The sequence below is a fragment of the Saccostrea cucullata genome, unplaced genomic scaffold, assembly GCF_032062105.1.
Source record: "Saccostrea cucullata isolate Sc308-1 unplaced genomic scaffold, CSIRO_AGI_Scuc_v1 ctg355, whole genome shotgun sequence".
NCBI lineage: Eukaryota > Metazoa > Mollusca > Bivalvia > Ostreida > Ostreidae > Saccostrea > Saccostrea cuccullata.
Window position 1 is genome coordinate 572,392 of NW_026939235.1, and position 8,498 is coordinate 580,889.

General features: G+C 31.3%; 1 long non-coding RNA gene across 1 annotated transcript; it reads left to right on the forward strand.

Annotated features, from left to right (window-relative positions):
• The first annotated feature begins 4,288 nt into the window (after positions 1 to 4,288).
• On the forward strand, positions 4,289 to 7,529 carry LOC134252614 (uncharacterized). The gene is made up of 3 exons (XR_009988993.1): positions 4,289 to 4,374; positions 6,324 to 6,387; positions 7,363 to 7,529. It is a non-coding gene; the product is annotated as an uncharacterized LOC134252614 (long non-coding RNA).
• Positions 7,530 to 8,498: the final 969 nt, after the last annotated feature.

Genomic DNA, 8,498 nt, shown 5'->3' on the forward strand with positions numbered 1-8,498 from the left:
TATGTGACTTTATCTAATATTTCATCCGTTTGTTCACAAATTTTGCAGCTGTAAATTTACTTAATTAATCTTTTCTTCTTTATATTCATTATATTGCTATGAAATACATTTTGTTTAGAATACTGATGCCTACAAACTATAAATATGGATTTATGTTGTTCAATTACGTTTCATGGTTCACTGATTCTTTATTTGTTATTAAACGTATACAAGTGACATTTAACACTAACCATTAGTTAAGTCACACATGTTCAATGAACGAAATTGTCATGAAATTGTCATTTTCCAAAAATGTGATAATTGCGACAGATAATTCAAAGATACAAAATATAAAGGAGAGATCACTCTTAGAAAAAAAGGGAAAAAATTTATGGGATTTTGTGCAAACATTTACAATGATTCTCCTAAAATCTTGAGCAGAGAATTGTTTACCTGAAGTTTGTAGCTAAAAATGTTCTTCATATCATAATGATTTTAAGTAGACAATACCTGTCTTGGACACTTAATTAATAATCATTTATCGATGTTATTCATAAAGATCTTTAGCAGACAATTAAACCCGAAGAGTAAGGCTAGTTTAAACTCAACAACACCAGCTGGTTATTCAGTCATCAACTCAGAATAAAATAAAAATCATAGAACCTGATTTATTTTATTCTTCAAATAATACATTTTTAATTTGCATCTAAACACTGTATATTTATTTAATTATAAACGACAAAAACCATTAAAAATCAAACTGTTATATTTATCATATAATGTAATAAATGGACATGTATTACAATTGTAATTCTAAAAATCAAAATATGAAAAATATTTTTACATCTTTAATCTGTATATATACATCATTCAAAATATCAGGATGACACAAATTTTAACATCTTTTTAGACGAAGGTTACATTTTTTAAAAAATCATTCAGTATAGCTTTTAATAATGCTGTGTAACAAAAATGCGATTTGGAAAATAAATCATGCATTTGTGCAACACTAGTCTCCTAAAATGGAAAAAAAAACATAATTTCCTTAAACAATCCTGTTTTCCACACATCAGGAATTAACCTTTTTGTTTTAAATTCTATATTTGCTGTTAACTTATTTAAAAACCTACATTTCTTTCTTAGGAATTTTGCAAAAATGTGCTTCCCTGTTCGTCGGAAATTTTATGTAACTATCGAACTGGTTAAACAAACAAAAGCAATATTCACATTTAACTTTCAATAAAGTTCTACTTGTACATGTACATTTAGTTTTATGAAATGGTTATACATGTAACAATAGATTTTGTATATTTGGATAAAATGTTTAAAGAAAATAAACATCAAGACATTGATGTGTGAAACAATAAAAAAATGTAAATAGAAGGTAACGTTAAGACTTTTCTTTTCTAGAAAGGTCTTCTGCACAATAATTTTTTATGTGACAAAATAACTCAAAAGCAAACAGTCTGTTCACTGCACAACCCATGTGACCGTAAAATACCTGTGTAGTCAAAACTTATACATTTGATGCTATTCAGTTTCTGGAAAACTGATATGACGATTATTCATTTTCACGACATTCCTCCTTTTCATTGTTATGGTTCATACAATAGGAAGAATAAGACGGATTATGGCTATGTACATGGTTGTTCACGATAAAAGCAGTCAGGGAAAAATAAAGCATCATTTCAAAGCTGAATGAATTTTGAATATCAAGAGAAGTTTATTCAATCTTTGAATTTTTTTTTTTTTTTTGCAATGAAAAAAAATTCTTTTAAGTTTAATCAGATCTTGATTTAAGATGTGTCGATGCTCCTTTATATTGAAAAGCATGTGCTTATCTCTTTTGGTAAGTAGATTAATTGTCAGTTCTATAAAATGAAATCATTCAAAACTTCTAATAGTGAAGGGAAAAAAAACTTCCTTGGAAAAGAACTTCTAGTTTGTCAGATACCCGGAATTTTCTTTCTCCAGAGAAGCGCCGTCACTTAAATAGTCATCAGATACCGCCAAAAGGTATGGATTACTGGTCGAAGGTTTCGTGGATTTGTCTCTCATTTCCAGATAATCCAACTGTTCTGGACCTTTGACATAACTTTCTTTTCCCTTGAAATTCTTGTTGTTATGAATTCCTGTTGTCTTCGATCTACCATCCGTTTTATCTGTTTCGATTTTATGAGGAACTGTCGTGGAAGATGATAAAATTTGACCCCCTTTCCTTGACTGAAATCCAAATAGGTAATGCTCTCTTTTGCTATCATAGTTGAATCTAACTTCTGCAAGACCTTGGAAGATTAAACCTTCATCGTCGGTCAATAGTAAAGCTTGATCGACGCTGTGTAAGTTGTCATAATGGTCAGAGTCAGTCGACATCATAGATTTGTGATTTTTCGAAATCCCGCATTTTTTGGCTCCTCTGTGTACCAAATAAAACACGAAAGCGAGTACCACAAGAAATATGACAGCAAACACTCCTATAAATGTGGCAAGTGGAAGAATACGTGCTTTTTCTTTTTCTGAAGGAGCATATGACTCAAAAATTTGTCTTATTTTTTCTTCAAATAATTTAATATGCTGTTCCTTAAATTGTACCTCATTTGTTTTGGATGCTGATGAGGTGAAAATTTGAATATCCACGAATGTTTTCCTTATCATTGATGTTACCTGTTTGAAACTCCTATCTAAATTGAACCAAAAAAAAATCGAAATTAATGTCTAATTGATTTTCAAGATTTCAAACTATTCCTTAAAGGCGTATTTTTTTTTTCATTTTTTAAAATAGTCTCACTTGTTAGAGAAGAATCCTAAATGAGGAAGGAAACTGATCTTATAAATAATTCAATTGTAATCCCTTAGCTTGTTCTCCTTTTGTGTTGATGCTAAGAACGATAATTTGATATTTAATGTTGTATAAGTGTATTGAACTACATAAATAGTGCTAGCATACCTGTCACATGTGAAATCTAAAGCACCAAAGCATTAACAAAACAGTAATGACTGAGCATTTGTCGACATTCTGAAAACATGACTTTCTGAAACTCAAGAGGATTCCTGTATAGGAACATCAAAATGCTCGTTGAAGATTAATTTTACCGTCCAAAATATCCATTTAAGTTAAAACCGACGACTTGATGCAAATTCTAATCAAAGAGGCAACTTAATTTTGTTTTGTTTTCTTAATACAGGGATTTTAGAAGCAACATATAACTTTTAATCATTTAAAAAAAAAAATTGCGTTATGGTACTTATTAATTATTGAAAATTTCATGTGCTTCATTGCAGTGTATATGATATACATATGTAAGATAAAGTAAAAGAGCCGATTTCAACATACAGGAGAATAATTTATATAATTTCATTTCCCCTAATTTTATATAATATATATATATATATATATATATATATATATATATATATATATATATATATATATATATATATATATATATATATATATATATATATATATGAAAAATTAATTGAACACAATTCCTTTTATTATACAGTTACATGTATATGCTTCGCACATGTACCCGTAAACTATCTAAACAGCCCATGCTTCAAATAATCAAAACTATAGGTACTGTGAGCTCACTAGACGATATCTCCCCTCGCCTGTCATACATGTATACTGCCTTTAGACAGACAGTTTGGTTCTTGGGTCCGACAAAACGCATGTTGCCCTCGAACTCAGTCAGTAAATGTATATTATGCCATGCAATTGTTTAGTGCCCATTTTAGAGAGAATATTACATACTACATTCGATATCATATGTTCATATCAGCCTTAGTGGCCCCATATCAGCTTGAGAGCTGATATGACATATGATATGGATTTTAGTATGAAGTATTCTTTCTATCATATATCTAAAATACTTAATATGCATGCCTTTTTATTCTATATGGTCATTGAAGAATGTTTTGTGCTTCTTTATAACCTTTTAATTAAAAAAAAGATACAATTTTAGCTACTTGAAAAAAGTCCATTGATGGTATTAAACAATTATTTTACATGATTGCATATTTAAATAAAATATAAAAGAACTTTGAAACTTTATACAGGCGTTACTTTTCGTTTAATGTGGATTTCTGCACGCCGGTCCGATAAGTGATATTGGGTATTGTGACGTAACCCGTGTAGCACAGTGCAGAATCAGTGTATTTACTACTAAGTATATGATTAAAATTGTCATTGCAGAGTCCCCAGGTCATTGTCCAAACGCATAATTTTGTGCATGTGTAACTGTCAGTAAATATAGGAAATTAAGTCATAGATAAGAGATTTTCAACGACGTGATATGAGTAATGTGTAAGAAGTGCATGGTGCGATAATCCCAGCACACCCACTTCTCACTAAACAATCGTAATAGCCGGACGTAAAACTACTAGTTTAAGGTAAGTCTTATTTTTCTTTTTTGTTTTAGCTTTCTTCATGTAATACTGAAAAATAATAGTATCAAAAGTTTCATTTCTTGAGATTTGTAAAGATAAAGAATATACAGGTAAGGCAAAGAAAAGTACAGGTTTTTTATACAACATTTTTATGAACATCTTGCAAAGTTGGACTCAGTTTTAAACAGGATAAACTAGGGTATATAGGAAAGGTCAACCATTTTATTGTTATCCCCTTAACAATATTGTTCCCTTACAAACAATACGAAACAAATCGAATATTTCTAATGTTTTACTGAGCGGACATGAAAAAAGTTTGATGTTTGAAGGCATATTGAAATGGAACCTCCGTATGAATTGTTGGACAGCTTACTTCATACAATTGACAGAGTCTAATCTCTTCTTACATTCGTTAGTGTTCGGTAGAGCTGAATCCCATTAAACATATTTGAGATTTTTATAAGGAATGCATGTCAAATCCACCTCCCCCTTCACACAATTTAAGGGTTTGGAAAGATCTATGCAGTAGGTGTGGCAGCAGATGGGTCAATCTCCTATTCAGGGGTTCATGGTATACAACAGTAAAGGATGTCTTACAGTAATTAGAGCGAATAGTGATCTTACTCCATAGGTATTATTTTGTATGAATTTTCATTTTGAGGGTATATCATTTTCCTGACACTTTTTCCTTGATGCTTTAATTCTAATGAGATATGTACATAACATTTACGCAACATTGAAATAAAATATGAATCATTAACCATGAATTATAGAAATTATTTATTGTATGCATTTGTTCTTTAAAACTTAAAATAAAAATGTCAGGTGAACATTTGGAAGGAGCTACAGACCTTTTGTGAAATGAAAGGCAAAGTAATGATAAGTACAGTCCATTTACTGTTTTTCCATGGCAACATGATAATTTTTTTTTCAAAGCGATGTCCCGAAGCACAACAACTTATCCTTCTTTGGTTTGAATTTAAATTTCCAGGCACCATGTAAGATTTGTTTCCAGCAAACTGCGTCTGTCTGCGAGAACCTCTGAAAATGAAAGTGGAAGAAAAGGAATTCTAGAAATGGCCTTTTATCGCACAAAATAAATTAGCTGATCTTCTTGATAAAATACAGTTTCCTAGCTTTTGTGTTTAGAAAGACACTTCTTATCAGGCTCACACTGTTCACGGTAGCTCAGTCGGCAGAGCGCTCGCTCCGTGATCGGGAGGTCGTGAGTTCGTATTTCGGCCGCGACTGACCTAGTCGTAAAAATGGGTAGCAACTGTTTATTTGCCATGCGCTCGGCACTTTGAAGTGAAAAGTGCGGGTCCTTCGGATGAGACCTTTTAAAAAAAACCGAGGCCCTGTGTCAGCGGCAGGCGTTGGCACGATAAAGATCCCTCACTGCTCAATGGCCCTGAGTGCCGAGTAAAGGTCAAAATTTGAAGCCCTTCACCGGCATACGGTGACGTCTCCATATGAGTGAAAAATTCTCGAGAGGGACGTTACACAATATACAATCAATCAATCAATTATCAGGCTCAGTTTAGTACATCTTCACATTTAATTTCTTTTTTCAAGTCTGCAAATGAAGAAACTTGTTATTTTTTTTCTGCACTGCATTTTCTCCTTCCAATTCTAAAAACAATTAGAGTGATATCGATGTACCCAGTTCAATTCAAACAAATGAATGAAACTTCAAACATCATAAAAAATACATGTTTTTACAGGTTGGTCTTAAATCTTGAAAAAAAGAGGAGGGATATTATCCACGTATTTTTAAATAACACTAGATCTCATAGACCTGTATTTTTAACGTCAACCTGACCATTCCAAATCCCGACGAAAATGCAACTGCAATGTACCCCAAATCTCATAAATACATTACCTTAGGATAAATCCTTAGATATATTGTAAAATTTATAATTCTAACTGGTTATCCTATATGTCTTTTCAAGGTTTTCTTAAATTGAGAAGCTGTTTAACAACGGGTTACGATGGATGGAAAAGGTCAAACTACAGGTAAAAAAAATGAATTTCAACACTTCCTACTTGTCCGTGTTGTATTTATTTCTATAGCGTGGTTTTCACTTCCAAATTATACGATTCATACAAAATTGGAATAGGGTCTGTCAGAACCATGGTTTAATTAGTTTAAATTAAAAATAAATTAAATAGAGTAAAAAGCGATCGTTGTTGAGCTTTTCATGACCAGTAAGAAAGAACAATTAAGAATTTTGAGATTATTGGGAAATTTTTGGTGAACAATTCGGAAATAGTTTTTAAAAGGCACACACACACACACACACACACACACACACACACACACACACACACACACAAAATCATTTAGAAAAAAAAATACATTTCTTTTTCTAGACTTATAGAGATATTATGAAGTGTCATTTGTTGATACAAATTTCGACAATATATCCTTCTAGCCAGGGCAAATTCCTTAGATCCAGAAAATCTGTTTAAATAAAATGAAGTTTTACTTACAATTTTTATGTTCATTGGAATGCTGTGAGTATAAGAGTTATCGCGCTTGTATTATCATTGGAAATTGTTTGGCGTGTATTAATTAGAAGAGGCAAATATTACATGCCATGGGGTCGGAACTTGATCAAATCTAATTTAAAGTATACAAGCATTTAATCAAGGCCATGGCGCTTCCATTCCACAAAAATGATTATACGTATATTATGTAAATCAATACATCAATTTCATTCTATATGCAATTCTACAAAAAAATCAAATGTTAAAAAGCCTGAAGTTTAAACCGTTAAATTTTTCACTTTATTTTTCTTTAGTTTTCTTGGACTTCATAAAGTAAAGTTGTTCCAATAGATTTACTAATTCTGACCTCATATTGTAGTATATACGGTAGATATTTTTAAGCAATATGTATATTTGTTATCTTTTTCGGTGACAAAATATATACATGGAAGGACTGCTATAGTGTGACTAAATCAATTCATAATCTTTCTTGATTCACAGGTAATTCACCATCATGTCCGCCTTCACATCCAGCTCCACCGCCATCACCACCTCCTATTAAACCCTGTGAATATTCTAAAAAATGACAGAAATCAGAGAGATGGAAAGGAACTTCATATTCATCTTTTTGTGACCTGAGAAATATGAAACATTCTTTAAGAAAAATGTAAAAAGATATATATCCTTGTTAGTTAAATGATAGATTGAAATAATAAAGATTTAGAATTGTCTTTGATTTCCTTGATAATATTGTTTTTTTAATATATGATTACAATATTATACAGTATTTTACTGTCTATTATAGAACAGTTGGGTGCGACACCGAGACTGCGAGAGTTTGTCTGTCAAACTTTGTCACCCTTTATCTTAATAGTTCTTGCTTTTTTGTGTACTGTTTGACATTTATTTATTTAAGATACATGTACATATGTACCAGTTAACAGTTAGCTAAAAATAAAATAATATTTTACCTACATTTCAGACATACACTATATCGTATAATAAATAAACATAACTTTTTTTTAATTTTGTGAGAACATACATGTATATTACAACGGAATTTTTTTTCTTATTCGTTATTATATTGTACGTCGAAATCAATGTTGAATGGTTTGCCCAAAATGTTATAACACATGAATCGAATTAATCAAATCTATAACACCTAATGATATGTCTCAGATTATGATGATATTTTTTTTCATTTCCCCAATAGAAGTGTTTATCTTAAATAGCAGTCATGTTTCGTAACCAGATAAGATTTCTTCATGGCAACAAACATTTAATAAATTCTTAGTACATGTTTAATACCTCTAACAAAGCACTGTTGTTGGTACCAAATTAAATCACATGGTACGCCCAAAGTCCCAGCTTCAGAGTTGGATGACTCTGCCATTGTGTGCATGGTAGAGACGGAGGAACTAAGCTAATCCAAATTGCTGGAAATTCTCGCAGTTGGCAGGCCTACCAGCCAGCCTCAGAAGACATTTTATGCTTGATGTTTTCTCAAATATATTGTTGGACACAAAATATGAAACATTTATATTCGAGATAAAACTTTAAATATGTTATTAATTGCCATCGAAACCGTTATTTAAGGAATGTTTTAAAAGTTTTGTGTGAATTATTGGTCTGTAATG